Source organism: Anneissia japonica, unplaced genomic scaffold (assembly GCF_011630105.1).
Source record: "Anneissia japonica isolate Jap-2015-1 unplaced genomic scaffold, ASM1163010v1 scaffold287835_len3118868_cov185, whole genome shotgun sequence".
NCBI lineage: Eukaryota > Metazoa > Echinodermata > Crinoidea > Comatulida > Comatulidae > Anneissia > Anneissia japonica.
Window position 1 is genome coordinate 125,352 of NW_022737223.1, and position 11,160 is coordinate 136,511.

Below are 11,160 nucleotides of genomic sequence, written 5' to 3' on the forward strand. Positions count from 1 at the left end.
TACATCGTGTAGCATAGCTCTCAACGAATGTAGTCCTGTAAATATATGAATAAAGAAATTGTGTAATAAAATGCTTCTGGCGGGTCTCGAACCTGCGACCTGTCGCTGTCAAGGCGAGCGTCATAACCATTAGACCACGGAGGCTTCATGGTTAAACAGATTCAAATACCACCAGATACACTCCATTACACAATAAGTACGGCTGGAAACAAATAATTGCATATACTGAAATATAAATCAAGATAGCCGTTAACACTGTTAAATTATATACATAAATCATCAAAGAAAGGTAAATACAGTGTTCGAATAAAGGACATAATAATACATCTTGTAGCATAGCTCTCAACGAATGTAGTCCTGTAAATAAATGAATAAAGAAATTGTGTATATAAAATGACTCTGGCGGGACTCGAACCTACGACCTCTCACTGTCAAGGCGAGCGTCATAACCATTAGACCACGGAGGCTTCAAGGTTAAACAGATTCAAATACCACCAGGTACACTCCATTACGCAATAAGTACGACTGGAAAGACATAATTGCATATACTGAAATACAAATCAAGATAGCCGTTAACACTGTTAAATTATATACATAATTTAACAGTGTTAAATTATGTTAATTTAACAGTGTTAAATTATGTATATAATTTAACAGTGTTAACGTTAAATTATATACATAAATCATCAAAGAAAGGTAAATACAGTGTTCCAATAAAGGACATAATAATACATCGTGTAGCATAGCTCTCAACGAATGTAGTCCTGTAAATAAATGAATTCTTAGATGACGCACAAGACGCGAGAGCAATGTGATGATAAATATTCGCCCCACTTCAACTTTATAGTCATTTCATAAGGCATGAATTCATTTTTAAGCATTCATTGAATATGCTGGGAAGAACAGATGTGCACAAGGATAGTATACCATCAAACAGTGGCATACGCGCCCTCCCCCACCGAAGAAAGTTTGCCCACTCCACCTCCACTCCAATCTCCCACTCATTGGAAATGTTCGAAGCAAAGAAAAGCTCATATCACCCTATTTTTTGCGAGCTTCGTCCCTCAATCACTTCACTTCGCAAAAACTAAGGAATGGATCATCTTTTGGGAAAAGGTCAAAGGACGAAGGGTCAATGTCAAGGAAATTTGAATTTGTTTTTAACCTCGAGAATAAAAGAACATAATAGAATCGTCCATAATTGGGGCGAGATTGTTCGTTATTCAGTCACAGGTTGGAATTGGAATTCACTCTACGGAACGACTACATATTATATAAGAATAACCATTTAATATAGGGTTCATTGGCGGCTTCGTTTGAATGAGAATACAGTATTGCTAGAGGTAAATATAAAGAGATAATTAAGAATTGATGTTAAATAAAATAATAAATAAAAATATATAAATAAATAAATAAGAAAAACATTCTAAAAAGGCGTATATTTTATATAGTGATTCAAGCCTTTAATGTCAAACAGTAAAATATATGGTTTAAAATTCTGATTGTTCACTGTTTGAAATATTTACATTGATAAAATCACACATTATATATAAAACAAAAACAAACACATTTCATTATAAACGGTTTGTATATATTATACAGTAATCGATTTTAAAGTGCTGTAATTCTGTTCTTATAATTCAATCTTTTCATTCAATGTTGTAGTAATTGGTCTTGATTTTATCATGTATATGCTACATGTATTTATCACAATTATTGGAATTTATGATCAAAGAACTTAAATAGCAGAAGAATGAGCTGCTCCGCGTATTTGCATTAAAATCGATGGAACATTCGCCCTCCTGCGGTTGCAGTAAAATTTGAACATTTTACTAAGTGGAGAAACTAAAGGAAACAAGAGTAGCGCTTTTATTATTTTTATATAGTGCCGCCGCGCGGTTGCAGTAAAATTGCTCTCCGTGTACCCACAATGCCTTTTGAACTATCTTCTGCTATTTATTATCTTTGTTATGATGCAATTCAGCTTTTACTGCAAAGTTATACACCTATTAATTTTTTTATTAAACCATTATAATGAAATGAAAATTATTAAAATCAACAATTTCAAGCAAATCTTATATAACATGTGTAAACTGAATTCAAAAATGTATCGAGTTCTCTACAGGGAGAAATGAATTTCTTATGCTGCAAGGTTTGCTAAAATGAAAGGTTATCTAACATATAGGCCTAATTATTTTTAATTTCTTATTCATGGCACTGTAAAAAACACCATCCGTACTCTTCTTAGTCCCAGTGCCAGCGGAAGAGAGGTGCGAAGAAAAATCATAATTCTTCAAAATAAACTTAAATTTATTTTATATTTTTCACATATTAGGATCGACTCTAAAATTAATTATAAGCTTTTGAAACCCCTAAATTTCATAGTTTCAATGAGGCTTCGCCCCTTCAACCATTTCTGAGTGCTTTTGAGCGACTCCCAACCACGTCCACTTAGGCTCTCCTCGGGGATATCGCCCCCCCCCCCCCCCCCCCCCCCCCCCNNACATCGGAACCTACGGTCACCCATATTATTAATGTGATCACTTTCTTATACCTACAGTAAATACAAAAAAAAATGAAACTTACGATGTGGTCATGACGATGAAAGTACACCTTGCTCGACGGACGTATTGCTAGGGATATGGATCAAGGGAAAATTGACACATTTATATTTTACAACTTTGTTGATAACAATCTGCCTAGCAACCAGTTTATCGATAAATTTCCTTGACCAATCATCACAGCGAAATGCAATTGATAGGGGCTATTCTTTATTTCAACCAGTCAAAGAAATCGGAAGCGGAGTTAATGCGAATCAATTATTTTATGTTAATAAAAAAAACTACTCTTCACCTATAGGTTAAAAAACCATAAGGGTCACTATAGTGAAAATTATCAAATATTGCTAGTGACTAAACCAATTGCATTAGACAGTCTCTTACTAAACATGGGGTGTTCACAGGTTGAGGTTGAAGGTAGCAGTGGTTATCTCTTAGAAAATGACTGGGTTCATGCTCTATTGAACATAGTATCTCTAGTTAATATTATTATTATTATTATCACCATCGTTATCAGTGATATGATATAATAGTAATTATAATAATAGGCCTATAGTGTAACCATGCAGTGAGAAGTCATGTACTCTCTAGACTAGATTATTGTAATGGTCTCCTTACAGGGGTTACTCAGGCACACATTAGGAGGTCTTCAGAATTGGTCTGCACGTCTCATATATCGTGAAGACAGACGTAGTGATGCCAGACAACTGATTAATTCTCTTCGCTGGCTACCCATCAAAGAACGCATTTTATTTAAAATTCCTTTATTTGTGTTTAAATTTTTCAATGATCAAGCACCAATATACTTCAGTAGTTGTTTAAAAGTTCATCATACATTACGACCAAATCTTCGCTCTGAATCAGACCCTTTTCGCCTTTCATGCCCCTTAGTTCATAGCAGATCAGGTGATCGTTCCTTTGGTGTAACAGCGGCCATAGAATGGAATAAACTCCCTACAGTTATTAAAACAACAAATAATGTTGAATCTTTTAAAAAACTACTGAAAACATATCTTTTTTTCAAAATTAACTTGAGCTTATTGCTTCAAATCATTATTCAACTCTGTAAACGCTATGATATAGTTTTCTATGAATAGCGTATATAAATACTAATACTAATACTAATAGTATAGTAACTAGGCCTATATATGATAATAATAATAATTATTATTGTTATAAATATTATTTATATTAAATATTATTATTGTTGTCATTTGAATTAATGAATCTGAGTTCAAATTCTAGATATTCTTCTTCTTATTATTATTAAAATTATTATTATTTTGCTTTGAGAGCTACTGTTGTTTTATTCTTATATACTTGATTCAATAGCTGATATTAGTGGGGACCGATTAAGAATAAATTAAAACGCAATTGCTTGTACATTTCGTAACCATCTCAGTAACTACTACATCTATTTTATGGGTCAAAATACGTATACTGTGTGTTTAATATTACCTGCATACATAGATTCCTGTTTTTCCTAGTTTCATAAAAATTATAGTTAGTCATTTGAATTTTATATAGGCATATCCGTTATTAAACAATAATTATACAGCATTTGACACGGACAGGTCTATCTATTTCGATTTATTTTCGTTATACCACAAGTTTACGAACTCCAGTGTTACGTTGACGCAATCTCGCAATGATTTCATAGGCCGAGCCGACCCACCTCCTCCCTCCCCCTAAATTTTTCAAAATTATTTTTAAAAAATGGAAAAAAGTAAAATTATACTTAGAATTTAGATCTGAGAGCGCCAGTCGAATTATAACTTTAAAAAAAAAGTTCGCGTGGTAGGCCTAATACTTTTTCAATTCGTCCCTTAACAATGCAAAGCGCACAAACGTCACCATTTCCGGCCATATAGAGGTGTCATAATCACAAATTTTCTTACCTCAGCCCCAACCGTGCTGGAGCTGAGGTTGTCTATAGTTTCCCAAACTGTGAAAGTCCCTACCTATCCTCCTCTATTTCGTTTTGGTGGATGATCCACCACTGAAAATGATAATTTAAGTATGGTAAATCACCTTCATGTTTGTGAAGTAAGAAATGCTAACTAAATGTTTGTGTGTGCTTCCTGTCATTCCTATTCCTGTTTGATCGTAAATTAGACGGTATTTCCACTTACAATGGTGTAGTCGCAATACTACTTGCACAAAATTGATATTCAAAAAGATTAGAAATGAAAGGAAAAACTTCTTGATTGATTTTAGAAGTTCTGTACATGCAAAGAGACTAATTAGTGACTGTTATAAGTTTATCTTATTTGTTTCTCAAGAGAATACGTCACAAGCTACGCTAATCAGTAGATAATAAATCATTATTTTCATGAATGTTATTTTGCACGAATATAAGCGGGCATAATTATGATTATCAGGACAATTTGAAGAAAAGACTTTTAATGATGAGTGTTTCAGTGGCAGATTAAGGGGGCCCAGTTGGCAACCCATATTTTTTCAAAATTTAAACAGAAAATTATATTCAAATTTAGTCAGAGCGCGCCATTTGCGGCCAACCAGAGGTGCCATCATAAATCTTCTTACCTCAGCCCCAACCATGGTGGGGTCTTATTACCTCAGCCCCAACTATGGTGGGGCTGAGGTGGCCTACATTCTCCTCTATTTCAAATTTCTGGATCCGCCACATTTAAAAAAAATGTAGTGTGGAAATAAATGTTGATTGCATTCCTTAAAATCAATTAGATACGACTTATAAAAGGCTAGACCACCGGGGCCCTAGGCGCAAGGCTTTCTTATTTTGCATTTCGTTAGGGGAGAACGGGGTTAGTTGTTACAGGCGTAGATTGTTACAGTGGAATTTTCCCCAAATAGGAAAAGTAGAGGGAGGTATAACCGGTTAAATATTATAGGGCGCTCTAGCCTGACGATCCGTATGCCTGACAAGAAATGTAGGTAAAATGTTTGTTTTTATACCCCAAAAGTAAATTTTTCATGACAAACCGTTTCTGTAATAGCTTTCTCCCATGTAGATGGATAAAGAATTATATATTTATGTGAACCATGGCCATTACCTAACACTTTCATAGGCCATTACCACACATTTCTGCCTACAGGCAGAACTATCTGTGTTTCAATATAAAAATAGCACGTGGGGTACGGTAAGTTGTTACGGGTAAGTTGTTACTGTAACAAGGATGGTCACATAGCGAGTGTACCGAAGGAGGCGCACTTTACACGTGCGATCATTGTAAAGAAGAAGAAATGGATATTTCTGTTTGACTGTTTTGTTGAGGAGCTACCGTATGCATTATAGTGCGGTCTTATACAGTTAACCATAAAGCTAGAATAATAATGTTGTTGTCTCTTTTATACACTTTAAAGCCTGTTTCTTTGCATATTTTAAACATTTTATCTAGTTTGTACAATGTAACAACTTGCCCCACATGGTGTAACAATATACCCCGGACCAGGGGTAATTTGTTACAGTTGATCTACTTCATTTATTAATTAATGATTAATTAACGGATTGATATATGACAGTTGTAATTGCTTCGTTATATAACCAATATACTGTTCTTGCATTAGAATAAAAAATGGTGTGTTTGTTTCATTCAATTACGTAATTAAGGAACAATATGTAAATTTTGTAACAACTGACCCCGGTCTCCCCTATACAGTTATACAAGTTTTTCGATCGTTGTTTCCTTGACCCTGACCCTTAAAAATTTAGTTAATTTAGTAAAGGAACATTGTGGCCAAGTTCGACAAATCTGATAAAAATTGTTTCAAAAAATCGTTTTTATGTTGATTTTGAAAATTAAACCTTACAGTACCCATCAACATTCAAATACTTTGAGATCTTTTGGTCATGGAACATTCTGACCAAGTTTGTGATTACAATTATGGGCTGTAGACAAATAAATAAAAAAATAATAGTTTTTCGTTGATTGTTACCTTGATCTTTAACCTTCACCTTTCAAAATTTAATCAGTTCTAGATCTTAGGTAAAGGAACATTGTGGCCAAGTTTGACGAGTTTCTGATAAAAAAAAACTATGTGCTGTAGGCTGTTCACAACAATATGCCCATGACAGACAAATAAATAAATTAAAAAATAAATAAATAAACAGGGGAAAACATAAACCTCCTGTCAATTTCGTTTGCAGAGGTAATGAGATCTTTGGTCATGATTGTGACCAAGTTTGTGATTAAAACTATGGGCTGTAGACAAATAAATAAAAAAATATAGTTTTAGTTGATTGTGACCTTGACCTTTGACCTCTGAACCTTTAAAATTTAATCAGCTCTAGATCGTAGATAAAGGAACATTGTAGCCAAGTTCGACGAATTTCTATGGGCTGTAGGCTATTCACAACAAATATGCCGAATAAATAACTAAACAGGCAAAAACATAACCTCCTGCCAACTTCGTTAGCGGAGGTAATAAAACAATCAATTGGTCTGCTACACCACGAATTGTGTACTAAAAATACTCCCTGCCGCATCAGGTGAACAGTTCCCTGGTTTACCACATTTATCTTGGCAAGACCACATTGATTATACTGTTAAAAAGTGGATTATGAGGATTTATAGTAGTCTCTTGGGGCTGCTGCCTGGGCTTATGTACAGGATAAAGTTACTGTCATTGGTATTTATGTTGCCCCAATGTATAATAGTGCCAATAAAAAAAATCATCCGTGTGGATTGGATTGGATTGGATTGGATTTATTCGGTGTAAACACCAAGTATAGCCCACGAAAGTCTAGAAGAAGACTTATTTCCAGTGGGGTCCTTCTGTGTGTGATTGGACAGTACACCGGGAGACAATCCCCTACTCTTTTCCGAAGAGTGTACTGTGTTCTTTAACGTGCACATGGGCATAAATGCACACGGGACCAACGGCTTAAACGTCTCATCCGAAAGATGATGCGCTATTGTAACTTGTATTTCGGCCCTCTAGCTGAAACACAAGGAGAGGCAGCGATGGGAATTGAACCGGGGACCTAGTAATCTCCACAGTTCAGCGCACACACAGTGGCTACCACCAGATTAGCCGACTGAGCTAAGCTGTCTCTCTTCACATGATTAATGTACATTTGGGCGTGGCCTTTAATGTCACTATTTAGGGTCACGTACATGAAAAAATTGCTGTCATCGGTGTTTCAGCATTCTACAATGTACAAGTAGTAATTCCTAGTTGGTTTCATTCATGTCTCTCTTTGCATGATTTTATCATGTTGCTACTATATAAGACCCGCGTGGGTCCCTTGGGGCTGCTGTCTGGGCTTATGTACAGGATAAAGTTGCTGTCATTGGTATTTTTGTTACCCCCAATGTATAATAGTTCCAATAAAAAAAAATCATCCGTGTCTCTCTTCACATGATTAAATGTATTTGGGCGTGGCTTTTAATGTCACTGTTTATGGTCACGTACATGAAAAAATTGCTGTCATCGGTGTTTCGGCATTCTACAATGCACAAGTAGTAATTCCTAGTTGGTTTCATTCATGTCTCTCTTTGCTTGATTTTATCATGTTGCTTCTATATAAGACCCCCGTGGGTCCCTTGGGGCTGCTGTCTGGGCTTATGTACAGGATAAAGTTGCTGTCATTGGTATTTTTGTTATCCCCAATGTATAATAGTTCCAATAAAAAAAATCATCCGTGTCTCTTTTAACATGATTAAATGTATTAAATGCATTATTTAACCCCCTATTTCATTTCCCCCAGCCCGCTTGTACAGGATGTGCCCCGGCAGCAATACCCTATACTATCATGACAAGACCATCAAACCTTTTGTCTCTTTTCACCTAATTAAATTTTCTGGGCTCCCGGTCTATATCCTATAACGGAATCGATTGGACCATAAAGAACGATGGTAACTTGATTCAGATTGGCCTTATCATGTTTCAGAGATAGTTTATTAAAACACATCATGACAATGGCATAGTATAATAAATCGCTGGTTAACACATATTCGGAATTTAGAAAAACTTCATTTTAGTTCATACAGCACTTAAAAGATATTTCGTTTTGTAACATCATCAGTGTTAATCACATGACTATTCTAATTTTACTTTGATATTTCTATTTTATGATTAATAAACAAAATTAAATAACATTGTTGGCATATTATGAAATACATGTAAAGACATTACATAACATGTTAAAATCGATTAACTAATATAATCAAATATTCGGATGTTAAAGGCATGCAGCACCATCGACAGCTCAGAGTTATTCAATTAAATAATTAATATAACGGAATCGATTGGACCATAAAGAACGATGGTCATTTTATTAAGGGGAAATTAGTATGCTTTTCAATATTTTTTTTTCTAGAAGAGAAAAGCTTTACATTACTTTCTAAAACATAAAATGGAAAAGGAAAATGTGTATAATTTTTCTGTTTTCTTTTCACATTTTCATTAATTGTATAATTTACTGGGTGGCTCTCATGCTTGCGACTTCTGGTCCTAATGAGAGTCTCCCAAATCCTTTAGTTTCAGAGATATTTTATTAAAATAATCAATCAATTTGGGTACCTAACCGTCTTTATATTAACATTCTCAAGCCTATTAGACAACCCAAACAAAAAGTGATCCAGAAAATCAATTCTTGTCCGTCTCTAACTTTTGTAGTGTCAATAGAGCGAGGGTGGTGTTGAGTTTTTGTTTGAAAATGCTTGAAACCATAGACACTGATGGAATTTAATTTTTTTTTTTTAAATAGCTTTTTTTTTTGGAGTAGGCCTACGATAACACGCTCTCCTCTTTCTGCACTTTCTTTCTCTATTTCTATTCCCCCGTGCTCCCTGGATCTGTCTCTAACAACGAATAATTGAATGATTGTTTGATAATGCTTCATTTGAACTTAGATCAATACATTATACCGGTATTCATAATTAAGTAAGTACTACCTACCGTATTCACGCTAATGAAATTCACGGACGCAAAATACGATCTATGCATATACTTGTGTGTGCAAAATATTAGATGATTATATAGTTAAATAGTCACGCGATATTTTTTGCCATTGTCTACTTTCAATCGATTCTACACAAACGGTCAGTTTCGGTGACAAATAAAATACTGATACACTTCTATACTGGTACCACCACCATGTCATCAATCATCGGATCATCAGAACTGATCAGAATCCTCAAAAATTTTCAGAATTGTAAAAAATTGGGGAAAAATTACATTCAAATTTTAAGTCTGAGAGTGCCATTTCCAGCCTTCTATAGGTGACATACCGTACCCTTAAATCTTCTTACCTCAGCCCCAACCATGGTGGGGCGAGGGGAAAAGTATTTAGGGGGACTCTCCATCCCCCGCACTCTTCCCTAGATATGCTGTCGATCCTGGCGGCATCACTGGCCAGAATAGTATTAAGAATAGTGTTTCAATTTAGGCAGGAAGGGGGAGGCTCTTATTGAAGTTTCAAAATTTAGCATAATTTAAGATAGTATAAATACATACTGAGATTAATCAGTGGACCTTTCGGTTTTTAGCATAATTCCCCATCAGTCCTAGCATAAGTTGATTCGCATCGCTGGTCACACCAGACTCCATGAAGGGCTGATGTTATCATGCTAATAACTAATGGGCCGATTAAAATGACAAATGTAATATTTGATTGAGCTGTACGAGTACTAAAAGTGTTATTTGAACTTGACTTACATACTGTGGACATTTTTATATTTTAGTTAGGGGTTTTGGATAATTAAGTAAGGCCTAAAACCCTAGAACTACTAAAAATTATACATAAATAGGTATGAGTAAGGCCTATTTACACGAAACTTGATTATTGTAATTCACTTTTATTTTTGTTGAAATTATAACGTTGATGTATGCGAAAGATCCCGTGTTTGAGTCCCGGTAAAGAGTTGTTTTATGAATGAACTCTAACTGTTTTGAAAAAAAAATCTGGAAAAATAATACTACACTTTTTGTGATCACAATTGACAATATATGGATTTTCAAAGGCTTAATTAATGGATTTTGGAGTCTACTAATATGTAGAAAATACATACCGTATAGGCCTACATTTCTTTTCAACCTACGAATTGTGGTTTTTTTTCCCGACGGGGGGAGGGGGAAACTCTCCCCGATATGGGCTCTTTTCCACCCCCCCCCCCCCCCCCCCCCCCCCGCTGGCGTCACCCCTGATTTAGGTAGAATCGGATACTTTACTGATAAATAAGGGGCCCCAATATTTTCCAACATTTCCTGGCCACATGACTTGTCGTTACGCCACTAATACGCACCTGTACTTCTTCACATTTTCTTATGATAATTTTTATATAATTTAGTTTTTTTCGTTATAGGTAAGCAAATCCTATGCCCCCGCAGAGTGGATCCAAGGGTAGACGAATGGTCATTGATCTCACAGAAGAACAAAGGGCTTAGAGCGTAATAGTCAGAGGAGTCAATGCCCCCTCACCCTTACAAAAAAGTTGTGCTTCATAGATTTTCGGTTTTTGCAGGGCGATTAATGACCAAAACCGTCCGAAAATATTGGGTTTTTTCTGTCATATTTCATTTCATTACTTTTTTGTTGGATTAACCGATATACTTATTAACAACATAAACGGTCAGTGACATGCCCCTGACAGTTGTAAGTATCGTAATTCAGGGT